At 43.4% G+C, this 27,400-nt stretch overlaps 1 protein-coding gene across 8 annotated transcripts in view; it reads right to left on the bottom strand.

Annotated features, from left to right (window-relative positions):
- STAG2 (STAG2 cohesin complex component) overlaps window positions 1–24,755 on the bottom strand; it is a 155,699-nt gene extending 130,944 nt beyond the window's left edge. For 3 of the 8 annotated variants that reach the window (XM_056125644.1, XM_056125650.1, XM_056125649.1), the window contains exon 1: window positions 24,477–24,755. The gene's annotated coding sequence lies outside the window, so the exon portion shown is untranslated. Of the gene's footprint in view, window positions 1–23,125; window positions 23,202–23,432; window positions 23,725–23,915; window positions 24,048–24,399; window positions 24,438–24,476 lie in introns of those variants that run through there. The other 5 variants (XM_056125651.1, XM_056125647.1, XM_056125646.1 and 2 more) reach the window with 5 other exon arrangements.
- Window positions 24,756–27,400: the final 2,645 nt, after the last annotated feature.

The following is a 27,400-nucleotide window of genomic DNA, read 5'->3' as shown; positions in this document are numbered from 1 at the left end:
TGAACAGAAATTATAAAATAACAAACAATCCAGGGCCAAAGCGATAGTAGTGAAGGGTGTTTGCCCTGCACATGGCCAATCCAGGTTCAGTCACCAGCACCCCATATCACCCCCCAGAACACTATCTGCCATGGAGTAATCACTGTGCTCTGAGCCAGGAACAAGCTCTGAGAATCAAGTGTGTCTCAAAGAAACCCAAAAAGTTGCATTTCAAAATAATTAAATTCATCTACATAAATAAAAACCATCACTACCAGTAATTAAAAAGGAAAAGGTTGTATACTCATATTCAAATGCCCTCAGGTTAAATATAAAAATTGTCACTCGCAGTCAAAATACCTTGCTGAGAATGTGGGCTGGAGCAATAGCACAGCGGGTAGGGCATTTGCCTTGCACGCTGCCAGCCCTGGTTCAATTTCTCCATCCCTCTCGGAGAGCACGGCAAGCTACCGAGAGTATCCCGCACGCACAGCAGAGCCTGGCAACCTCCCTGTGGCATATTTTGGCGTATGCCAAAAACAGTAACAAGTCTCACAATGGAGATGTTACTGGTGCCCACTCGAGCAAATGGATGAACAATGGGAGAGCAGTGCTACAATACTACAGCTAGCAGTCAAAGAAGCCCAAATTAATGAAATGCCACAGGCAAACTGTTTAAACGAACATCTCCAGAAAATGGAGAGATAGTACAGAGGTAGGTAAGCCTTGCATGTATCCAAGCCCGGGTTTACAATGCCTGGCACTATTATGGTTCCCCAGGCACCACCAGGAGTGATCCTTTAACACGGAGTCAGGAGTAAACCCTGAGCACCTTTGAGTGTGACTGTCCCAGAAAAGAACATCTCCAAAGCAGGTGTTAATGTAATTACCATATACCACAGCAATGGTGACACTGTTAAATGGATACAATCCAACTGAAGAAACAATACATCTTCTGTTACTAAGAGTTCTTTAAAAGGTCATACTGGGGGCTGGAGCGATAGTACAGTGGTAGGGCATTTGTCTTGCATGTGGCCAACCTGGGGTTCAATCCACAGTATCCCACATGGTTCCCCAAGCACTGCCAGGCGTAATTCCTGAGTGTGGAGCCAGGAGTAACCCCTGACCATCACCAGGAGAAACTCCTGAGCATCGCCGAGTGTGACCCAAAAAGAAAAAAAAATCATACTCATGGAGAGCATGATAATTAGGGAAAAAATCAAAATTACTGATAAAAGCAGAATGTCAAAAATAGAAGGGAAAGACAACACAAATGTACAGAAGAAGTAATTGGATAAGTTCACGGCAAGGAACACACACAAAATTAAGTGGATATTCCCTACTTCACATCATAGTCAAAATTTAATATTATTAACTTTAAAATAATTTTGAGGGGCTGGAGCAATAGCACAGTAGGTAGGGCATTTGTCTTGCACATGGCCGACCCGAGTTCGATTCCCAGCATCCCATATGGTCCCCTGAGCACCCCCAGGGGTAATTCCTGAGTGCAGAACCAGGAGTAAACCCTGTGCATTGCCAGGTGTGACCCAAAAAGCAAAAATAAATAAATAAAATAATTTTGATTATGTTTGGCATTGAGGCAACACCTGATAGTGCTCAGAGCTCTGTGCTTGGGGGAATGGGGAGTTCAGTCCTAGAAGTATTCAGGATAACAGGCAGGGTCATTTATTGGACCCAGATCTCCTGCATGTAAATATGTGTTCGGACAAGCAGAGGAATCATAGAATTTGCTGGAGCAATAGCACAGCGGTAGGGCGTTTGCCTTGTGCACAGCCAGCCCGGTCGAGCTGGGTTCGATTCCTCCACCCCTCTCAGAGAGCCCGGCAAGCTACCAAGAGTATCTCGCCCGCACGGCAAAGCCTGGCAAGCTACCTGTGATGTATTCAATATGCCAAACACAGTAACAAGAAGTCTCAAAATGGAGATGTTACTGGGCCCACTTGCGCAAATCGATGAACGGGAGGACAGTGTTTGTTTGTTTGACAGCCCTATCCACTGTACTATTGGGGGATCAAAAACAGCTGTACCCCAATCACCACCAGGAATAATTCTTGAGTGCAGAGCCAAGTATAGACCCTTGAGCATCACTGGGTTTGATCCCAAAACAAAACAAAAAGAATGTGCTCAGTCCATCTAGTTATTTCTCCCATTCTATGTTAAAATTTTTAATATGAAATAAAGTAGATGAGGTCACCATGTGGTACTGGGTAGGGATTATGATGGAATGCTGAAAATCATTTGTATTCTGTTAATATATACACTATCACAACTATATAAAATACATACAATTCATTCTATACTTAACATTTGGAATACTTAAAATACTTAAATTTTAACTGCCTTCTTGGTATCTTTTTCCCTACTAAACTTTTAGTTCTATGAGGGCAAGCAGGAAACAGGCCTTTGTTCACTACCATATCCCCAGTGTTTACCAGAAAGATAACATAAAGAGCTCAAGTCTGGTACTGCACGTTCTTATAAGCACCACACAGAGCAAGTCAAGAGAAGAGCACCAAATCAAGAGAAGCCACCCATGGGACCAGAAAAATAATACCTTGCCTTACACAGAGCCAACCCAGATTCAATCCCCATATAGTCCCCTCAAGCGCCCACAGGACTGATTCCTGAGAGCAGAGTCAGGACATACCCCTAGGCACAGTCAGGTGTGACCCCCCCAAAAATTACTAGAGTAGCCTCCGCAGGGTCAGAGCAATAATGCAATGGATTGGGCTTATGCCCTGCACATGGCCGACCTGGGTTTGATCCCTGGCATCAAACCCATTTGATCCCATATGGTCTCCCGGGCACCACCAGGAATAATTCATGAGTGCAGAGCCAGGAGTAAACACTGAGCCCAGTTGGGTGTGTGTCCCCAAACACACACCCAAAAAATGAGTAGCCACCTAGCACCACTGGGTGTGACGCCAATAAATAAACAAAACATTCTGGGGGTTGTAGAGATATTTACCTCACAAATAGTAGTATGAGTGCCAGTTTCAGCCCTGGGAACACACATATGTGTTGTAGAGCAAGCCCTCAATATTAGATAATGAAATTGAGTGCTCTTTCAGACTGGTAACAATAGTTTCTCCTTGAAATATTATTCTAAGCAAGAAGTGAGACAATTGTAAGATACTTGTGTCTGGCATTTTTTTTCTACCCACAGTAGCAATTTTATAAATCTTGAAAACTGAAGTTGAGTACAGAAGGAAACAGATAAGGCTTTCCTTTCTTTCCTTTTTGGGGGGAGAAAGAGGGTATAGACCACACCCAGCAATGCTCAGGCATTACTCCTGGTTCTGCACTCAGAAGTCACTCCTGGAAGTGCTTGTGAGATCATATGGAGTTCTGAGGATCAAACCTGGGTAGGCTGTGTGGAAGGCAAGTGCCTTATCTCTCTGAGCCCAAGTGAATTTTAAAATTCACTCCAACAAGGGGCCAAAGAGATACTACAGGGGTCAAGGAGCTTGTCCTACATGCTGCCTGATTTGAATCTCAGTACCACCTATGGTCCCCTGAGCACTTCAGGAGTCACTTCTGAGCACAGAGGCAGATATAGCCCCTGAACACTGTCAGGGATAGCACAACCCCTCCCACAAAATGAATTCTGACAAATCTTATTTATCATAGCTACTTTAAAGAGAATATCAATTTATAAATATCTGAATATCACAGATATATTTAAGTACAGTTAATTATTTTATTTACCTATATTGTTTCATACAAAATGATCCCAAAAAATTTTAGCTGACATTTTGAACTATAATAAACTAATACGTCATTCCTTCTTGCCCAGACCACTTTACAGCTTAGTCTTATAGTTAGTAACCTGGGAGAATAACTCAGTGTAAAGACCCCAATTCCCAAGAGATGCCACAAAGAAAACAATCTACATAAGGATAATCACTGATTATATCAGCTTTAAAGATAATTTTAACTTGACATAATTGGAACAACAGTTTTTATATTGTATACAATTTAAAAGCATCTCCCAGATGGAAAAACATGCCATCTGGATTCTTTTCAAATTTGAGATCCTTAATGGAATTTGTGCTACATTTTCCTAGATTTTTCTCCTATCTCTCTGAGCACTCATCAATGATCCTTCTTCCCAACTATGAAATTTTTTACCCCACCTTTATAGGTTCTCTCCTCTAAAAGCCAGTTTGTGTATAGGATTCTAACATACATCTCCTATCCTTGTATCTATAAAACCATGGTTGCTTTTTATCAGTTTAAAGCTAAAGTATCTATAATACAATTCATTTGCTCGAGCTCGAGCGGGCCCAGTAACGTCTCCATTGGAGACTTTGTTGTTACTGTGTCTGGCATATCGAATACTCTCGGTAGCTTGCCGGGCTCTCCGAGAGGGGCGGAGGAGTCGAACTCGGGTCGGCCATGTTGGCCGCGTGTAAGGTGAACGCCCTACCTGCTGTGCTATCGCTCCAGGGCTGGAATTTGCTGGAGCGATAGCACAGCGGGTAGGGCGTTCGCCTTACACGCGGCCAACATGGCCGACCCGAGTTCGACTCCTCCGCCCCTCTCGGAGAGCCCGGCAAGCTACCGAGAGTATTCGATATGCCAGACACAGTAACAACAAAGTCTCCAATGGAGACGTTACTGGGCCCGCTCGAGCAAATCGATGATCAACGGGAGGGCCTTTATTTATTTAATACAATTCATTACTGTCTTTACAGAATTAGCTAGAGCATAGCACTACAGGATCACTCTTTCAACTTAAATGCATTATCCGCAAGAAACTTTTTGAAAAGAGAAATAAGATATTTTCCAAGTTATCATAAAATAATTACTTAAATGCTATTAAAATAGTGATTAAAACATTAACTATTGAAAAATTCCATTCATGGCCTGCTTTAACTTACATACATAAGTACATACTCATATGAAGTATGTACATATGCTCTACATTACTTCCCCCAAAATTATAAATAGCAAAACTAGGAATCTTTCTGCTAAAAACAATTCGACTACACATCTAACTCCCCATCAAAATCACACACTAAGAATAGTCAATGTCAGGGCCATAGCTATAGTACAGTGGGTAGTGGGTAGTGAATTGCCTTGCATGTGACTAACCTGAGTTCAATCTCTGGCATCCCATATGGTACCACCAAGCACCACCAGGAGTAATTCCTGAGTGCAGAGCCAGAACTAACCCCTGAGCACCATCTTGGGGTATGACCCAAAAAGCCAAAAAAAGAAAAAAAAAGAAGAACAGTCAATGAAGAATTTGGGAGAGGTCAAGACCAAAAGCAGAATTCAGAGGCCACTCCCTGAAAAGTTGTGTGGGCCTGATGTTCAGTGCTCAGGCTGGCAATGTGGTACTGCGTAGTCTAGTGGTGCACTGGGGCCAACCTGGACCACATCTGACAGTGCTCTTGGCCTAATATAGTTCCTGAGATCAAATCCAAGGCCCTCCAGGATGCCAATAAATATCTAGGCAAAAATGACTGAAAGTTACAACTGAAATTGAACCTCTACTAAGAGTCTTCACAGAACCTAGAAGAAACCCCTGAGCACCATTTAGGCATGGCTCCAAAACAAAATAAACAAAAACCTATTGCTAAGCTGAGGGAACATACTTCTCCTACAACCAGAATACTTCAGCAACCAGCATCCTAAAATATGCAATATTAAATTCAAATAGCTCCTCACTCCCCTACCGGAATAGGTAGCACTGTAGCACTGTCTTCCCATTGTTCATCGATTTGCTTGAGCGGGCACCAGTAACATCTCCATTGTGAGACTTGTTACTGTTTTTGGCATATCGAATACATCACCAGTAGCCTGCCAGGCTTTGCTGTGTGGGCAGGATACTCTCGGTAGCTTGTTGGGCTCTCGAAGAGGGGCGGAGGAATCGAACCCGGGTCAGCCACATGCAAGGCAAACACCATACCCGCTGTGCACTATTCCAGGTTTTGCAGTTAGCACAGGGGAAAAAAACTGACCAATATTACAAGCCAGAGATTGAAGGGAGCAAAGGGAGCTTGGTTTGATCCCTGGCACCACATGGTCCATCAGCATGACACTGTAAGTATGCCCTAAGCATTGCCAGGTGTGCCCCCTCCCCATCCCCAAAGAAAAATACATTATAGTATAGGGAAAGTAGCAACTTGGGTAAACTATGTTTTGATGGGTGGTAAGACCATGAAGAGAAATTAGCAGAGTAAGGAGAGTCGTGGAGGCAAAGGACATGGCCAAGACATGCTACAAGACATGGCCAAGAAATGCTTCACTAAAAGGCAAATTATGTGTGCAAAATGTCTGAGGAAATAAGCAACCAAGTCAGGAACAGAAAACAACTAACTATAAAGGCTCTAAGATAGAAACCTATCTGGGAAAATAACTTATTTAGGCCTCAGGCTTCTCATCTATTAAATGGGGATATTATCCCTGATATCAGTGGTTTTCAACCACTGTTTCAACAGCATGTGAAATCGAAAACCACTGGTCTACCACAATGATTAACTATTGGTCTGTGGACTGGTGCTCAGTCAGGTGAGGTGTTAAAAGGATGAAAACCACTGTCCTACACTATATAAGAAGTAACAGCATTATATTACATTAATATAGAAAGCAATCAAGATAAATATATGGAACATACTCAGTGAGAATTTTATTATAGTCACCTGGAAGTATATTATGTCTATAAAACCCCAAGCATATTCTCCAGAATACAGAAAACACCCAGAAAAGGGACTGTTACCTAATCCTCATAATAGCATAAGACATATGAGATTGTGTCTATTTCATGGCTAGGAAGCTTGAGGATTAGAGATCTTTCCTATTCTCTGCTGGCCCGTAAAAGTACAGTAAGGATAAAGAAACTACACAACTAAACGGAGTTACACACTGTCAGAATGAAAAAAACACTCACATTGGTGTCAATGATCAGCAGTACAATGATAAAACTCTAAGAACATGATCTGTAGCCAGATAGTCTGAGTTCTTATTAAGGTTCTATGACTTCCTAAGTATTTGCTCACTTACTTGGGCAATTTTCAATTTTCTGTTTGCACCTGTTTCCTCACCTAAAAACAGGAAATAGTAATTGTACTTACCTTGCAGGGCTGTTGGAAAGATTAAATGGGTTGCTTTTTAAAAAAAAAATCACTGTTTCAGTGACTCTCATATAATTATAAAGTCACTCAGCACAAAAGTGAAAAATGAAAATCAACAAAATGTTTTTACTTTCCATGCAGAATTTTATAAAATGTACAGATAATGAAAGTGGAAAGCAGCAGAAATGAGGAGCAACACAAACTGGCATAAAAATACTGCTCAGATTTAGAGCAATTTACCTGATTACACTGTCCCTAATTAGTAATATTTAATAATATTAAGAACTTTACTACTGAAGCATATGCCAACAATCCTTTTAATGACAAGTGCTTCAAAATTTATTTTCTAACAAGTTTAATTCTTTAAAATAAATCCAGATGTGGGGTCAAAGAGATAGCTCAACAGGCTGAGCACATGCTTTGCATGCCCGTTTCTACCCCAGCACCACATGATCTCCAGAACCAGCAGGTGTATGTAGCGCAATTATCCCTCATTGAACCCTATTATAGGAATTACCTGATTCTTACAAAATGAAATATATCATATATAAGCCCAGCATAAGCATGACTTATCTTGGGTCTGGAGAGATGGTACAATGGGTAGGGTGCTTGCCTTGCACACAGCAATCCAGACTCAATCCCCATCACCCCATATGATCTCCCAAGCCCACAAGGTGGTATCCTTGAGCACACAGCTAGGAATAAGCCCTGAGCACCACAGGGTATGACCCAGAAACAAAAAGAAAAAAAAAGTTTTTAGGTGTGTCAATTCAGTCAATTAAGGAAAACTGACACATTCCCTTCCAAAATCCAGTCTAATATTAAACATATTAATAGTATTAAAATTGAAATTATATGCAAATATTAAACATAAAAGGTATTACATATCTATTATGTATCTAGAAAGCCTATGGCTTTTTTTTTAATTTTTATTAGTGAAACACCATGAGGTACAATTGTAGATTTACAATTTTTTGTGCTTGGGTTTCGATTATACAATGATCAAATACCCATCCCTCCACCAGTGCCCATTTTCCACCACCATGGATAATATCCCACCCTGCCTCTGTGGCAGGGCATTCCCTTTTGTTCTCTCTCTCCTTTTGGGTGTTGTGGTCTGCAAAAGAGGCACCGAGTGGCAAACATGTTCAGTCCCCTATGGCTCTTTTTTAACCACTCTTCCCTTCAAAGGAATTGTGATGACTGGGAGTTGCACAACCAGCTGAGGGTGCTAGCACAAATTCTGTTGTAGTATAAAGGATCATAAATATTGGTGTCACCAGTACTATGCTAGTCAGGTAGGGTAGGAGCTGGAATCAAGTTCTTGGTCTTATGCATGCAAGACAAGATGCTCTATCAATGAGCCACATCCCTGGATCCCAAAAACCTAGGAGTTTTTAATTCAATTACCATTCAATAACTGTATGATATAGAACTACACAATAAAGCAAAGATTTAATATCTAATAGAAAAAAACTCCTAGGGCCAAAGAAATGGTTCAAATGGGCTAGAGCCCATGCACTGGATACAGGAGGCCATGTGATTCCCCAGCATTACATGGTCCCCCGAGCACTGCCAGCAGCAAACCCAGAGCAGAGCTGATAGTAGACAAAAATCACCACCAGGTATAAACCGCCCCAAAAATAACCCCACAATTTCTAGCCTAAAAAAGTTAAACATAGTTGTAAAAGAAAGATCTGGATATCCACCTCTATTAAATATCTAAACGCTATGCATTTATAGATAACACATATAATTGCCTCTCACATTAGATTTGATTTTTTTCCTCTAGCAACCTGGATAACTATTTCAGTTTAACTTCAAACCAATTTCTTAACAAAGCAACTTTTCTAATACAACCACACATAGTCCAAATAGTCCCGAAGAAATTTTTCAAGTATATTTAGAACACTCAAATATGAATGCAACTACTAAATACTTCTCAATGAATAGCAGCACTTTATGCATTGATATTTAATCAGAACTCAAAAGTACATACACTCAGAACTGGAAAAATCCACTTGTCATTGACAAATTTGCTTTTCAAAAACATACCTTCATGCTTCTGCTTCCTTACCAGCTATGGCTACCACCACTTCCTCAATTTTCCTGCCAGGAATAAAGTCTGAGGAATGTCTTTTGGCCTGAGTGAGTGGTGGAAACAGGGAGGGACATATCCCACAGGAAAAATATTATGGTTTTGCTAATATTTCCTACATTTTCTCGCTACTTCTTTAGTAGAGGGGAGAATTCTCAAAGGTTCATGTTCCTATCACTTATTTAAACCACAAAAAGACCTCTTGTAGAAAGAGGATATAAAATATTTTCTTTGAAACAACCTTGTTGCCATAAAGTTTGCAAATTAGATACATGGACACCTTGCTTCTGAAATGAATGGCAGGGGGAAGCTCAGAAATCCAAGAGAGAGGATATCATACAGATATCTCAATGCTGTCATGAATATACCTCAAACATACCAAGCCCAAATACATGTCATATGTATTTGGATGTGATCCAAACCCTCTCCCCAGCAAAAAGACTAAATCCTTGAGTATCATACATTGCTACAAATACACTTCAAAGCTAAGATTGTTACAAAAACCAAAGTCAAAAGCTGAAACATAATTAATATAAATTTAAATCACCATTTCCATCTTTCCTTTTTTGTAGACACTGGGATAACTGGAGTGTGAACCTCAGGTTGGTTGGGTGATCACACTCAAGACGTGGGACAGTACTTGCAAAGCAGAACTTGTAAAGCATACATTCTTATCATCGAGTCATATCTTGGGACTTGTAAATTTTTATTTTAAAAGCAAGCTGGGGGGGCAGAGATAGTACAGCAGGTAGGACATTTGACTTGCACACAGTAAACTCAGTTTCAATCCCTGACATCCCATATGGTCCACCAAGCAAGCACCCAGGAGTAATTCCTGATAATATAGTCAGGAGCAACCAGTGAACATCAACGGGTGTGACCCAAAAACACAAAAAATAACTAAAAGCAAACAGATAGAACCTGAAATAAAGACAAAGGGGTGAGAAAAACAGTACCAAACGGCCAAAGGCACTTGCCCTGAATAAAGCTGTCCTGCTTGATCTCTCACACTGCATATAGTCCCCTACACATCATCAGAAATGATCCCAGAGCCCAGAGCCAGTAGTAGTCAGAATTCTGCCAGGTACGGCCTCCAATCCCCCAAACTAAAATATATTTAAAAGAAATAAAGACACAAGAATCCCATATAACAGAAAGGTTATTGATGACCTCTTGTGCTTTTAGACAGAACCATAGTACCATCCAGTCTCAAACTGGATTAACGATAACCAGTTACAGGATGATCATGGGCTCTCGGTTTATTAACAACCACGTAAAAAGACCTACTGAAGCATTCTAAAGCAGTCTTCGAATGTTATTCTCCCCCCCACCCCCGCCCCAGAAGCTTTTCAGAACAGTCCTTATTCTTAAATGTTATTTAATCTCAAATTAAAGCACACATCAAATCTGTGTTGATGGTGACTGGGTTTACTCTAATATTCTGGAACATAGCATTAACAACAGAACATTAAATATTTAAAGGGTTCTGTTCTTCATTTTTGCCAATTGGGGGACCCAACCCAGGGCCTCACACATTCGAAGAATATGCTCTACTGCTGAGTGTTTAACTCTTTGGTTGCGTGAGGGCAGACACTATATAACTTAGTCTCTGTAGGCATTCTATACCACCTGATATATCAACGAAGAAACGTTAAAAGACATTTAATACATAATTTCACAGGAATCTCATATCTCTATTTTAAGCCTATGACCCACACTCAACTCCTGGGAGAGAACAAGACAGAGTCTCCTACCCTATGCCTGACTGTCTCCACCAGGGCCCAACAGCTGAAGACCACCGAGGCCCAGCCAAGGCCTTGCTGGGAGCACTCTCCACACACTTGGATGAGCCTCACGCATAAAAGAACTGACAGAGGAACCCAGGTGTGTGGGACCCGGGGCTGAGATCTCCAAGCCTGTACAGTTTGGGACTGGACCTGCCAGTAACTAGACAGTTACACCCACCAACTGCCGTGTAACTCCAACAACGGCCAGGATCCAGAGATCATCACACTCAGCTCCTGGGAGAGAACAAGACAGAGTCTCCTACCCTATGCCTGACTGTCTCCACCAGGGCCCAACAGCTGAAGACCACCGAGGCCCAGCCAAGGCCTTGCTGGGAGCACTCTCCACACACTTGGATGAGCCTCACGCATAAAAGAACTGACAGAGGAACCCAGGTGTGTGGGACCCGGGGCTGAGATCTCCAAGCCTGTACAGTTTGGGACTGGACCTGCCAGTAACTAGACAGTTACACCCACCAACTGCCGTGTAACTCCAACAACGGCCAGGATCCAGAGATCATCACACTCAGCTCCTGGGAGAGAACAAGACAGAGTCTCCTACCCTATGCCTGACTGTCTCCACCAGGGCCCAACAGCTGAAGACCACCGAGGCCCAGCCAAGGCCTTGCTGGGAGCACTCTCCACACACTTGGATGAGCCTCACGCATAAAAGAACTAACAGAGGAACCCAGGTGTGTGGGACCCGGGGCTAAGATCTCCAAGCCTGTACAGTTTGGGACTGGACCTGCCAGTAACTAGACAGTTACACCCACCAACTGCCGTGTAACTCCAACAACGGCCAGGATCCAGAGATCATCACACTCAGCTCCCGCATTCGCGGCCCCGCGACATCTTATCATCTCATTCCTAATTCGGTCAAACTGGCAGGCTACCAAATGTAACATGCCCACATGGCAGAGTCTGGCAAACTCCCCGTGGTATACCCAATATGCCAAATACCAGTAACAATGATGGGTCTCATTCTCCTAACCCTGAAAAAGCCTTGAATATGGCACTTTAAAAAAAAAAAAATCTCAGGGCTAGGACGAAGAAGACGTTACTGGCACCTGCTCGAGGCAATCGACGAACAACAGGGTGGTCGTGATCGTGATCGTGACCCAGATTAAAAACTGGCAGCAGTGGGGCTGGAGAGATAGCACAGCGGGTAGGGCGTTTGCCTTGCACGCGGCCGACCCGGGTTCGATTCCCAGCATCCCATATGGTCCCTTGAGCACTGCCAGGAGTAACTCCTGAGTGCAGAGCCAGGAGTAACCCCTGTGCATCGTCAGGTGTGACCCAAAAAGCAAAAAAAAAAAGTATAAAAAAAGCTGGCAGCAGTACTTTTTAAAACTAATTTCATATAATAAATCAAATCCACAAAATAAACTATTTTGCCTACCAGTCACTATATAACTTATAAATTCCTTCATCTGATCACGTGCAGAGCGATAGCACAGCAGTAGGGCGTTTGCCTTGCACGCAGCCAACATGGCCGACCCGAGTTCGATTCCTCCGCCCCTCTCGGAGAGCCCAGCAAGCTACCAAGAGTATCTCGCCCACATGGCAGAGCCTGGCAAGCCACCCGTGATGTATTCGATATGCCAAACACAGTAACAACAAAATCTCCAATGGAGACGTTACTGGGCCCGCTCGAGCAAATAGATGAACAATGGGAGGGTCTTTACCTTTACCTCATCTGATCAGAAATGAAGATACCCTTCTAGCTTCAAAATTATGTTAATGGAGGCTGGGATGGAGTTTAGTGATAAGGCATATGCCTTGTTTGCATGAGACTTGAGTTTGAGTTCATACGCTAGCAAGAAAAATAAACTGGGGTGGAGGCAGAAAAACAGTATGGGGTTAAAGTGTTTGCTTTGCACAAAATCCACACTGGTTCTACCCTGAGTGCCGGTTGAGTGCATCACATTATGGTCCCTTGAGTACTTTACTGCCAGGAGTGATCCCTGAGTGCAGAGCCAAGAGTAAGCCCTGACCACCTCAGGTGTAGCTCTAAAAAAAAAAAATCAACCCCAGTTCAATCCCTAGCATGACCTTTCACCCTAGCCTAAGCATTGCCAGGTGTGTACCCAAATATCTCTGGCATCACTGGGCATGTAGCACCACATTCTCTTAGGCCCTACTAATCAACCATCTGACAAATTGGCAAAAAATTAAAGGGACTATCCCCTGGTTAGTGCTCCCCTCCTTTCACTTTCAAAAGCATTTTTTTTATTTTTTTTATTTTTTTTTCTTTTAAAGTGACCATCCGTTCTCATAGGATAATGAGTTAATAGTGCCTACCATATAGTAAGAATTCCGTTAGTGTTGGCTATTGTTATTATTAAAGACTTTACAACAGATTTTGAATTGTATATTCAATAGAGATCCTACAATATTCCTTTTTACAAACAAAATTATGTGTTCAGCATCCCTCATCCAACTCTTAAAAACAATTCATGTGGCACTAAGTGCTTGGAGTCAACACTAATTTATTCCACAGAGATGATAATATCAACTGCATTCACATTTTTATCATACATAAGCTTTAGTAAAGGCTATAATAGGCTTACTTACTAAAAACTGAATTGTAAAAAGTAAAAATTTGCATCTGCCAAATCAATTCCTTTAATATTCTAGCAACCTTTCTCAACCAGGGTTCCCTCCTGTTAACCACACAACTCAGATAATTATTTGACAGTTTCTTGAATTCACCCAATAATGGTACATACTCTCTTTGGCACACAGGAGAGAAACTAATTCATTATATACAATGGGTTCCCTGGGGCATAATTCTGTTGTAGAACACTAGGGTCTTGGTATTCATGGAGTACAAAAAGAAAAATATGGATGAAAATTTTCAATATTCAAAAATGACTCTGTGTAGAAAACTGCTGTTCATCACCTGGAAAAAATATTTTCTGAAGAATGAAACTTAAGGGAATGATTAACATAAAACATAAATTTGATTCATAGCTATGAAAAGCATATTATATTCAATTTTACTTTATCTCCACTAATCTTATGACAGATGTCCAACATCCAGTATTATTTCAGATCAGAAAAATCCAGTGGGGCCAGAGAAACAGTACAGCAAATAAGGTGTGTACCTTGCAAATAGCCAACCAAAGTTCGATTCCCAGCATTCCACCTGGTCCCCCAGATCCCACCAGGAGTGATCTCTCAGAGCAGAGACAAAAGTAAACCCTGAGCACCACCGGCTATGGCCCAAAAACCAAAGAAAAGAAAAAAAAATCTAGTTACAGTTTATGAAAAGCAGAAAGGAAAAAGAAGCAAAGCAAAGACAGCTCATGCCCCCCAAACAATTACTCAATCGAGAACCAACAGCTTAGATCAAGAGTCTAATCACTGATCAATCTAACAATATAGGGCATCAAAATAAAATAACAAGAAAAATTAATAAGTGAAAAGATAAATTAGAAAAGTACAAAGGAGATATTAGAGAAATAGAATATTATAAAGGTAGTATTAAGGGTCAAAAAATTCCCCTATATAACCAGTTGTGAACTGAGCTTGATCATTATTTTAAATCTAACCACTCAATAAATAACTGAATGGTGAGAAACTCCTCTCAACACAGATGAATCCTCTGGTTTGGACAGAACATAACTACATAAAAGAAAAAAACTTGAGGTTGGAGAGATAGTATATTGGGTAGGGGACTTGCCTTGCATGTAGCCGATTCAGATTATATCCCTGCATCCCATGTGGTCCACCAAGCACTGCCAGGAGTAACCCTGAGCATTCACCAGAAGTGCTTCCCCATCCCCACCATCCCCCCTCTGCCAAATAAAAAAAAAGTATACCACAAAAAATCAGGACCATAACTTGGGATTTTTGGTTATTGTAAAGCACCTGCCTTGCATGTGAGACCCTGGGTTCAATTCATGGAATCGCCAAAAATAATATTTAAATACAATTCAGGACCCATAGCACCAACATTGCAAGCTCACCATCACAAGTTCAATTCCCTGGTGTCCCACATATGCTATGTATCGCACATATCCAAGCATCTCTGCTGTTTTAGCCTGGTAGCTGCTTTGTTGTCTGTGCTCCCTGGAGCCACAAGTGAAATTTCTGGTGAGACTGCAACTTAATGGGCTGTAAACATATCCTTTGCATACAGAAGGCCCAGGTTAGATCCTCAGCACTCCAAGTTCTCCTGAGAAGCTACAGAAGCAACTGTTAAGCACCAAGTCAGGAACAGCCCAACCACTCCCAGAGTGGCACCAAAAGTGGGCAAGTTTCTTGATCAATAAATGTAACCTCCCACCCACCCACCCTGAGCTCCCACCATTGCCAGAGAAACGGCCCAGCTTCATTGTTGATCTCAAAGAGTTGCCAGCAGCTGAGTTATTCCTGGTAGGCCTGGCTGCCTCTGGGCCCAGATCTCTGAAGCCTTAGCAAGATGAAAGCAGACCAAACCTACACTCTATAAAAGGCCCAGGGCACCACCCACCCACAGGTGGCTCCCACAGCCAGAGAAGTGGCCCTGCTTCAGAAATGGCCCTGATCTCAGAGAGATACCAGCAGCTGATCATCCTAGCTTCAAAGCTCCTGAAGCTCCAAACTTCAGAGCTGACAGCCAAGCAGAAACACAGAAAATTAAATGGGAAAATTGAGTAGAAACCCACTAAGCTCAATGTGTGAAAACAATAACACAGAAGGCTCAGCTCACACCTAACAGCTCAGCAAATCCTCAGGCCACAACTTTAGCAACACCATTACAAGATATATGTTCTAACAAGCAATATAAAGTAAATTATTTTGTGCCTGCTAAGGCAGCAGCCTTGAGGGGTAGGTAGGAAACTGGGGACTCTGGTGGAGGGAAGGTCACACTAGTGGTGGTACTAGTGTTGGAATACTGAATATCTAAAACAACTACATTGTGAACAACTTGTAAATCACGGTGTTTAAATAGTGAATTTCCATTCACAGCTGAAAAAAAAAGAAATAAACGTAACCTCTGGCAAGCAAATATAAGTACCACAACAATAACCTGTGTTCCTCCTAAGTATGAGGCTAAGTGCTCACACAACTAAGTGTAAGTCTCCGAGAAAAAGAGTACAAGCAACACAACTAGAAATGAGGACCGGGGGTGAGAGACAGTACAGGCAGAGGTTAAGGGATTTGCCTTGCACGTGGCTGACCCAAGGTTTAATCCCTGACACCACATACAGATCCCAAGCACCTCTAGAAGTGAACCCTGAGAGCAGCCAGGATGAACCACCCCCCACCAAAAAAAGGAGTCAAAACCTCAATGAGTACCAGGATGAATATACAATGTAAAACTAGCGTAGTAAGACCCTCAGCAAGCACCAAGTGATGTGAATGGGATGATGTAAAACAAATAATTCAATACATTTTCCCACAAATTTCTTTATAAAGAATATACTCAAAATGAAAGCCCAAATGGCCTGGGAGACGACTGCAGTTAACAGCACCTGCCTTGTAGGGGGCCAAAGCTATAGTGAAGCAGGAAGGGCACTTGCCTTACACAGGGCCAACCTGGGTTCCATCTCAGACATGCCATGATTCCCTAGCCAATCAGGATTAATTCCTGAGTGCAGACCAGGAGTAAGCCCTGAGCAAAACCAGGTGTGGTCCAAAAAACAAATAATAAAGCACCCACCTTGCAAGTGTAAGGCAATGAATATGATCCCCAGATCAGCGGCCATCAGCTCGATGTCTAGGATCCCTGGCACTGTAACTGTGTGCAATCTTCTGCCTACAACCAGGTATATGCAAGAACCTCAGCTAAAGATAAGAGAGTACAGCAGCCAGGGCTGCTGCTCCAGATGGGCATAGGTATGACCCCTGGTTAGCAGTGAAACCACAGATGTGCACAAGCACAATACAATGACACCCAGGCAAGAATATATGCAAGCATCACAACCAGCTGTGTACGATGACCCTTGGTCAACAACAGCAACAATGGGGAGGGGAAGAAAATCTAAGTTCAAATTTTTTCAACATTAGTAAATGCAATTTAATTCTCTCTTCAGGAAGCAGACTCATCTAATCCTGTATCAAAATCTCATTTGCCTTGTACTAAATATTTAAAAAAAATCTTCATCTTGTAAAATTAAATACAAGATTTTCTGGTAATAGATAACTCAAAACCTAAACCAGCTATGGAAAACAACTAAATTTCACAAAAATGCAAAACTGTTTTGAAGCCAAAATAATCTAAGTGTGAATTCAGGCTGACAGTTCTTGCCATTTGACCTTAGACACATCCTTTGTTCTCTGAGAGCCTCATTATCTCCATCTGTAAAAGGCTGATGACAACCAATGTTGAAGGGTAGCTGAGTTTAAACAACACATGTTAAATCAGAATACAATGGGGCTGGAGCGATAGTACAGGTAAGACCAGGGTTTGATCCTAGGCACCCCATATGGCCCCCAACACCACCAGGAATGATCCTGTAGTACAGAGTCAGATGTAAGCCTTGATAGCTGGGTATGACAAAAAAATAATAGTTACTGGCACCCACCCAGAAGGAACTAAAATGACATGTAAACTAAGAGTTTCTGGGCCAGGGACGTAGCTAAGGGTTTTGAGCTCATGTATCGGATATGCAAGATCCTGAGTCTGATCCCCAGGGTGTGATGAGAGTTAGAAAGGGAGAAGAGGGGTTAGGTAAAGGGGTTGTTTTTAACATCATCTCAGAATTCACAAATTACAGCACTGAAATCCCAGCATAACAAATGTTATTCACACAAAACGGTAACCAGAACCTACTACCCACACCACCCCAGGAACATTCAACAAAACTTAAACAATTGGTTGTATAATTTTCCTTTTGAGTTTATACATTAGATTATCCAGAGTTTGCAGAAATCTTCCTAGTTTGTCTTACCAAGCCTAATTGTGTATTTTTAAACTGAAATAACTAAAGGCTGTTGACATTATTCACCTTCCCCTTCCTTTGGGACAGAGAGAAGTTTAAAACAATTTCAGTAGTCTGACTAACCACGTATGTATAAAGACTTGTTTCCTTCTCTTCAGTGTCACAAACAGAATTATATCAAGCATTCATTGATTTCAGAAAGTATATTACCACAGCTTCTAAGTAAATAGTAAAGAAATAGTAAAGAAGGTAGGGTGCTTGCCTTGTATGCTGCTCCTGATGCCTGGCACCACATATGGTTCACCAAGCACTGCAGTAATATCCTCTAAGTGCAGTCAGTCAGGAAGAGCACTAGAGAACTACATACAGGGTGTGGCCCCAAAGACAAAGAAATGCCTATATTGTAAAGTGGCACATATGCAAAACTTAAGACTCCACTTACACTAAATAGAAAATTTTAGGTAAATTAAATGTAAAGCAGGCACGGGGCTGGTGCAATAGTACAGCAGCTAGAACATTTGCCTTGCACATGGATGACCCAGGTTCAATCCCCAGTACCCTGTATAAGGTCTCTGGAGCCCATCCATGAGTGATCCCTGAGCACAGAGCCTGGAGTAAATTCTGAGCACTGCTGGGTGTGGCCCTCAAATAAAAACTGTAAAGTAGGAAGCTCAGGAATTGGGGGGGAGTATCAAACCATTAATTTTGTTTTCTTACGTATCTTTGCCAAACAGAAAATGCAATAACCACTGCTCGTGACTGACAAGTACAGATTATTACACAAAAATTATATTAAAACACAAATCTGGGCTGGAGCAATAGCACAGCGGGCAGGGCATTTGCCTTTCACGCGGCCAACCCAGGTTCGATTCCCAGCATCCCATATGGTCCCCCAAGCACCACCAGGAGTAATTCTTGAGTGCAGAGCCAGGGGTAATCCCTGAGCATTGCTAGGTGTCACCCAAAAAAGCAAAAAAAAAGAATAAAATTTAAAAAAAACACAAATCAAGGTACTACACATGTATCAAATATAAAAATGACAAGAAGGAATTCTTTAGAGGTGCAATACTACAGTGGGTTGGATGCTTGCCTTGCACATGCCCAACCAGGTTTCTATCCCTGGCACTCCATATGGTCCCAGGAGCCCAGTCAGGAGTGATCCCTGAGAGGACTAAGCCCTGAGCAGCGCCTGGTGTGGCCCCAAAACAAAAACAAAAAGTGTTTTCTTTACTCTCTAAGGATTAATCAATTTTAGTTTATACTGATTGGAACCATCCTAAAGCTGACAAGAACCATCCCTTTCCTTTGCTATGCTCCCAAATTCTACAATAAATATATGCAATAGGGTTCCACTATCCAATAAATGGTCATGTTCAAGTCTTTGAATAATCTGATTTCAAAATAGTACTAACACAAATTCAGGTATATAACAAATATTACAACACTAAAATTATGAATGCTATCTGCTCTAAATAATTTGTTGGTTTAGATATAATGATCCTTGGGCCTATTTAATAAAATATTTAAATATTTAACTTGTGGAACCAAACAGATAATACAGTGCAAAAGGCATTTGTCTTGCAAGCAGCTGACCTGGGTTTTATTCCCATTCCCACACATGGTTCCCCAGCTTGGTCAGGAATAAGCCTGAGTATCTCTGGGAGTGGGCAAAAAACAAATAAAAGTTAGCTTGCAGCATCAAAAACTGATGTCTTCCATCTATTATAAAGAACCCAAAGTAAAATATGCTGTTCACTGTTTACTCCCTTCTCACAGGACTGTGGGTGGCATCAGTTAAACATGCAGAATATTAAGCATTACTAAACTGTGGAAGGCATATTTTCACATCTAACCCTATATTCTCAAAGGACAGATCTGACTATGAGCCACACCACACCCATTTTAATTCATAGTTTCTCAGGCAAGAAGGTAAAAAAAACAATGAAAAATGACTATGAAATTTAATTTCACTAAAACCATTTGAGTGTTTGGGCTTTAAATTGTCCTACTAAATGGACTTCCGAAGTTTCCAAACTCATAATTTGTTGGTTTAGTAGTTTAGCTTTTGCCTCACCACAATAAAATAAATCTGAAACCACAATCCTCATCATCTACTTAAGAGTATTTGCATACGAATAAGAATTCAAAATATGTAATCTGTCTTCTCTTAACATCCTTCTAAAGCTAAAATGCTGAACATGAAATATACAAACAAATATTAACAGTTATGAAATGGCTGTTCCCAGCTCGAGCGGAATTTTGCTTTAATAACCCGGGAAGACAATTCAAGAAACATAAAGATTAAATATCCATTATTTTGGATTCCATTTAGAACTCTGACATATATTCAGAAACACGGGGGATAATTTTCTGACTCTGAACAACACAAAATTGTGGAAAATAAGGCACTTACCTTCAAAGAACTTAGGAATAATTCACAAATACACTTAGACCAAGAGTTTTCATTGCAATGCACTTTTATTTTACTGGTGATAGGCAGCAGTCATAATGTTCGTAATAAAAATTTTGAAATATTTTTACATACCAAGTTTTAGCTAGTTGTAGCACCCGGTGAAAAGGTGGGGGGGGGGGGGAGATTTAACTCATTTTCAATATAAACATCCATTTCCATATCAACTCAAAAAAATAATAAAGAACTCACCCCAACCCTACTGTCAGTCCCTGATACCTTAAAATACTATAGTTATTTCACAGTGGGAAAGAACGGTTAATAAGTACATTTCGCTCCCAATCCTCTTTTCTACCCATTCATTAAACACAAAATACTGAAACTGAATACAACTCCTACCTCCATCTTCCTAGCAGGAATGCTCCCTGGGGCACCCAAACCCTTCCACTGTCACTTATTCCAACTGCCAAAGCCCCTCCAATTAATGGTAAATCTTTTTCATACTGACTCACTGTAACTCTAAATTAATGAAACAGGAACCAAGCAGAAATAACAAAATTTGCGATTGGAATTTTCAAGGAATATTTTAAAAACCAAAAGTAGAGCAGTATATTTGCAATGAAGTTACAAACATTTAAAGTCAAACCAATTTTTTCAGATTTCGTGTTGCTTATTCTATATTGATTCCGTTTATTTTTTTTGTATATCAGATATTGTGTAAATACTTATTTATACTCAAGGCCAAGATTCCTATGCCAGTAGTTGATATGTAGCTACAAACTGGTCATTATACCAAAATGACAAAAACGATTTTTTTTCTTCAAAATTTTTATCTTTCATCATGGAAATCCTCAATTATGCCCCAAAGTAGACAAAGTGATAATATAATGAGCACTCCTGTACTCACCGTCCAGTTATAATCAACAATTAAAGGCCACTTTTGCTTCATCTCTATTCCCACCAATCCCCCCCATCATTATTGTCAGAAAATAATTAAGTGGAAGTAAACACTTCTCCAAAGAGAAATCTAAAGATAACAAAGTGTCAAAGACTACCAAGAAAGTCAAGAACTCAACAATGTAATTGTATAGTCACCTACATAACTCCTTTTTTGGTGGTGAGCTTAAGTTTCCAGTTAAAAAGAAATAGTCATCTTTAAGAATTTTAGTTAACTACATAACCCAAAGGACCAAGTTAAAATTATATTTATCAGGATATATAAGAACGCGCTGAAAATGAACTTAAAATACCTGCAATTCGCTACCATTTGCGTAGCACCTCGATTCGAAATGGAAAAAACCCTAGTCTATTTAACATAATGTGTTATAAAATTACAATTCAACCACTTGAAAAACCGCTGAACATTTATGCCTTAGCTGGTCCTCCTGATCCCTAATTATAGATAGATATCAACGTAGGATGAGAACCCGACATTTTAACGTAAGTGGTTTAAAATGTTCAAAATTAACCCCACCGTTTACCGGAAAATACATGAAAGCAAGTCTAAAGCTGCTGAATTGCATGTCATTAAACAAAAATGTATCCACTTTCCGGGGCCTTTATTTTTTTAACAAATAAGTTCACATATACCATTAAATGCAACGAGCTGGGCTACAGATAGAATTAGGAGACCGCCTCCTGCTTTTGCTCCTAACCAATACGCGGAGAGAGAAGGTTGGCAGGAAAGTGCTGTGAGGACAGTAACAAACACCAGCAGCTCCCGAGCAGGCCCAGCTAGAGCCAGGAATGACGCACTTCGGTAACCCGACTCTTTTCTCCCCTCCACCCCCGCCCCCAGCAGCGGTGCTGACACCGCCAACAGCCCGGAGTAGGAAAAAAGACAACAGAAAAAAGGCAGAGGTTGGACCGCACCAGGTTTCATCAAGAAACCTCGATTATTCCTCTTTCGACACTAACCACTAGGACTAAACAGGAAAAGAAGCTTCGTGCTTAAGCAAGTCCCATCATGGTGGTTTAAGAGTCACTAAATTAAGCTGATAATGAGTCCAATCCACAGAGACAAATACAGGGTGTGGCTGCTGTGAAATAAGGCGGTCCGTGGGAGAAAAGGGGTATGGAATTTACACTTCAGTGTGAGGGGACCAGGGGTGGGGGGGGCGCATTTTAAGGAACCAAAGCAAAGCAATACAAGCTTTTGGTTTACTTAATCCTAATCCTACAGAACCAAAGTTTCTAATAGATATATCGCGTAAACTGTAAATAACCATCCTCAGCCCCTCAATTTAAAAACTACATAGCAGGGAAAGGAGGAGGATGAGGGAAGGGAAATGGTAGGCAACAACATAGAAAACATTTCTAGGCCACGGAGGAGAAAGTCTCCCAAACCGGATGAAACTACTAATGCGATATTAAAAATTAAAGCTGAATGCAGCACGCGCACACACACACACACACACACATCGCACGATCAACCCCATTCCGCTTCAGGATTAAAAATAAAATGACATATACACCAAGGGGCGCGGAAAGTAAATGTCGAAAGTACGGCGGCTTATGAAAAACTAAAGGCAAAAACAAGGCATTCTCGGCGACGAGGCGGAAAAAAAAAACACAACCCACGAACGTAAAGAAAAGGCAGAAATCAACAATACGTTGACGAATGTAGGCCAGAAGAAAATGGAAACAGGGCTCAAAGTTTTGCAGAACTACTTGATGCTGTTTCCCACACCTTCTTCTCGCCCTAGGCCCATAGGGCCCCTTTCGCCAAAAAAAAAAAAAAAAAATCGCCGGCCCCGCACAACGCCGGGGCGGGTGCGGGAACCAAAAGAGAAAGTCAGCCCCCAAGCCAAGAAGCAAAGTGTGGAGAGAGCAAAAATTTAAAAAATAAAAGCAGGAAAAGGAAAGCAGAAGCTGCCTACCTGGGGCAAAGGCTCAGCTCAGTCCGTGCCTTGAGCAAGAGACAGCGCGGGTGGGGGTGGGAACGCCAAGCAGCACTAAAACTAAAACAAAAGTGGCGCCAAAACCCCCCAACAAACAGCCTTCCACTCCCGCCCTTCCCCCCTCCTTCCACGCCAGGCCGGCGGGGCCCCCCGCCACCCCCAACCCTCCGGGGCCCGGGCACTACGCCGTGGTAGTGGGGGGAGAGAAGAGAAGGCCCCCCCCGGACGCTGCCGGCCCCCAAGCCCGACCCCCATGGCCCCAAACGGGTGCCCGAAGCAAACTGACCGAAGTGGGGCCTCGGAAGAGATGGAGAGATCGATGCCAATCGCTTTCCCAAGCAGTTTCCCCCACCACGCGCTGGCGAGGATGGGGCGGGGGAGCAGCCGAGGGGCCCGTCACATGAATGTTGTTCCCTCTCGAGGAAGGGAGGAAGAGAGGGAGGGCGAGCCGGGAGGGAGGGAAGGAAGGAGGGGAAGGGAAGGGAGGGGGCCCGAGGGAGGGGTGTGAGCCGCGGAGCTTTTTCCCTCGCCGCCCGCGGTCCGAGGCCCAAATAGACAGCGCGAGCCGCCCGCTCCCCTCCCCCCGAGGTGCCCGGCACCACCATTTTGCTCGCCTGCCCGGGCGCCCCCCCTCCCGCCCCGCGCCACACTCCCGCGCGCCCCTGCTCCCCGACCCCCGACCCCCAGCCGCCCCGGCCGGCCTCCCCCGACGACGGCTCGCACCCCACCCCACCTCCGGTTCGGGCTCTCGTCGGCTTTAAGAGCCTACCGGAGAGAGGGCCCCGAAATCGAAGGCTACACACGGCCGCGGAGCCTCCATCTTGCGCCACTCCGCGTTCTCCATTTTGGGCCACCCATTTGGGGAGGGGGGGTCCTCCGTGGCGGCCCCGGGGGAGAGTCGGGCGCAGGCAGGGAGGGAAAACCTTGAGGAGGGGAGTGGGAGAGGAGAGTCCGGCGGCCGGGAGCCACTCTAGGAGTGGGAGGCACGGAGGCAGGGGGGGCTGGAAGTTCCTCGGTAGTGTGGAGGTGGCCACTTGAAAGGGGGCGACGGGAGAAAGGAGGGTAGGGGGGCACGCGGGGACGAGCCGGCTTCTCCCCGCCCGGACTCGGGGCGCCCCCCGCGCCCCCCGCCCGGCTCCGGCGCTGCCCGGCTTGGGGGCAAAGGAAGGGGAGCGGAAATGAAACGGCAAGAGCGCGCCCGGTCTCCTCTCCCTCCCAACTCCTCTCGCTCGCCCGCTCGCAACCGCACACACCTTCGCCGTGGGCCCCTCGCCGGCCGGGTGCCCCTTCAAACTTCTAGAAGCTTCGCCTCCGCCATTTTATAACTTACCTCCCCCCTCAGCGTACACAGAGGCAGCGGCGCGACTGTTCGCCACCCCCACTCCTTCCTTCTTTCTCAGGCCGGGGGCTTCCTCACCCCTGGGCTGGCACCAGATCTATTTGCCCTCTCCTCTTCTTGACACCCTCGGATCCTACTCGGGGACGGAAGCTCCCGCGGTTCTACAGCGGTGGGGGGGTTTTGAAAGTGGCGGTCGGATCCGGCGGGTTTTTTTTTTTTTTTTTTCGGTTTTTTTTTTTTTTTTTTTTTTTTTTTTTGGTGGCGCTTCGGGATTGTTTGGGGTGTTCGCTCTTCGGCGACTTGGAGGCGAATGGAACGCGCAGGCGCCATCTGTCGGCCGCGAATCCGCGGCCGGTTCCCGTTGGGAGAGGGCGGCATCTAGCGGCCGCCGGCGGGTACTGCGGGGCGCCGGGCTCCCGGCCCTCCCACCCCGCGTCCCCCTCCCCGTCGCCGACCAATGGTGGCCGGCTGCCTCCCGGGTTAGCGTCTCCGACGCCGCCTCCGAGCGAGGCGCCCGCAGGGGCGCGCCTCCGAGTGGGGTAAACAAGGTGCCGTGCCCGCGCCTGACTTACTCATTCCTTTGGCAGCGCTTCCGCCGAGACGCTCGGGCGGCGTTGCCCCTTTCTCTACTGAGGGGGTCGCGGGAAGGGCGGTGAGGAGGTCCGGCCGGGCCCCGGGACGTGGGAAATCGGAAATCGGGCTCGCACGAGGACTCGCGCCCTAGGTCCCCAGCGCAGCCCCGAGGTGGCACCACTGTCGGACATCACCCCCTACGTCTCTTCCTCTGACACGCCCCGCCAGTGGCCTTCGACCCTCGCTCCCGGACCTTAGTTTGCCCGCGTCTCCTACTTCCCACCCAATGAACTCAACTCGTGTTAACTCTCCGCACTGATCCTAAATGACTCGCGGGGTGGGGGCCTTGTTGTAGGTTTATTATTATTATTAGATTTACATGAGGGAGGGGGTTGTTTTGATTTTAGTTTTTTTTATGGTTTTGGGGTTTTGTTTTTTTTTTAAGGGGGGGGGGGTTTGGTTTGGTTTGTTTTTTTTGCTAAGGGTGTGGAAAGTAAGCGAACTGATTCTCGACCGGGAAGAGCTGGCACTGGAAAACAATCCCCCCCCATTACAATCCACTCTGCCCGTCTCCCAGCGAACGTGGTTCCTATCTCCAGGGTCTAGGGAACTGGGCTACTAGGCTAGGCCGGGCGGGCGCCCGACCAATTTATTCTTGACTCGTGGTTGGCGGGGGGAGGGGGCCGGGTGTGCGACGAAACGAAGTGGAGGGAAAGCGAAAATTGGGCAAAAGCCATCCGGGGGACCTACCCGGTGTTCCCCGCCTCCCCCGCTTATCTGCTGCCTTTCTGGCAACGTGGGCGGGGGCGGCCTGCAGACTTTGTTCGCAATTGAGGTTCCTCCGGATCATGCGGCCGCCCTCCCGCTCCCGGATAGAGGTTGGAAGCCTGGCAGGACCCCTTCGGCGCCTCCACCCCGGATAACGCAGTTCTTTACCACCTTGTTTGTTTGTTTTCGAATCCAAAGTCCGGGACCTTAGACTGCCGGGAGCTCTCGCTGCAGGGCGGGAGTGGGGAGAGAGATTCGGGGAGGGCCTGTCTCCTCTTAAGCGCCACTTTTCCTAGGACGGGAAGGAGTGACCTATTACAGTGTCTCCATTACTGTTCGAGAAGTTCCCGGAGTCAGAGGAGAGTGTTTTCGTTACGGGTTCTTTGTTTCTCTTTTATTTAGGAGCTTGGGGAAACTAGATCTTTCTTGTTAAATTGCTTTTCGGTTGTTAGACGCAAAAGGGCATAAATGTATTTCATAACAAGTTTTCCAAATAAGAAATAACGCAAGCCCCATGTAAATCGTGGAGACTTCACGCGATATCACTTCCAAAACGTTGCTAATCCGATGTAATGAATATTTTCAGCTTTAAACTATTTGCCTACCATGGCCGAGTCTTAGTTTCTCTCTCATCCTCTGTACGTACTGTGTCTTTCTGCAGCTCAAGAAAAGAGTTATGGTATATTTAATCTACAGAGCCATAAAAGTTAAACAGAAGCATCTAAATATCAATAACAAGAAATAAAATCGGAGGCATTTTTACTTACCTCTAAAGCTTTAGGGAATGGAATACAATTCAAAATAAATTTCCATTTCTTTTATAGATCAGCTTTGGTAAAATGTTACACAGATTTTAATAGATTCAACTTGGGGGATGATGCAGCTAGAACACTAAATAGGGAGTAGTGGAAATTTTACAGTTACATAAGTTAATGCAAAATTCCACTTAAAGTAATAGAAAAATTGGGCTCTGTACCAAATCTTTTTACATTAATTTTACTCAATTGTGCCAATTCAATATCAATTGATATTAAATGATTTCCTGTTTTAGTATTAGCTGAAAACTACTAATTTATACTCCAAATATCACATTTATAGTTCAGAGTGCTTTTTTTCTTCTGTTTTATAAATTTGCATTCTTGGTTGATTACATAGCAACTGAGATTTTAAACAATTTTATGCCTTGAAAATTTTTTGAGAATTACCTGCTTGATAAATTTACTTTGTGAAAAATAACACTGAAGAAAATTTATAGCCGTAACTGCTATAACATCAGAAACACAGTTTTGAGCAAATTTTTCGTGATATTTAAGACTGTTCCATAGTAGTTCCTTTTTTTTTCCAGAGCGCATTCAAAAAAAAACTAAACCTAGTCCTATTCTAAGAATTTATGTCACATACTGAAAGCCTTAAGTGTACATTGAAATTTGAGAACAACATGACAAAATGCCATGAAGTGAAATACATAAATGTTATAAGCGTTGATCTTAGTTATTTGTAGCATGTCCTTCATGAGATAATAATTATAGCAGACTTTTGGTTCCTGATAAGAAATACTGGAAAAGGAGAATTTA

The sequence above is a fragment of the Sorex fumeus genome, unplaced genomic scaffold (assembly GCF_029834395.1).
Source record: "Sorex fumeus unplaced genomic scaffold, SorFum_2.1 ptg000058l, whole genome shotgun sequence".
Taxonomy (NCBI): Eukaryota; Metazoa; Chordata; class Mammalia; order Eulipotyphla; family Soricidae; genus Sorex; species Sorex fumeus.
The sequence above is the reverse complement of the archived record's forward strand: the minus strand, read 5'-3'. Positions and strand labels throughout refer to the sequence as shown.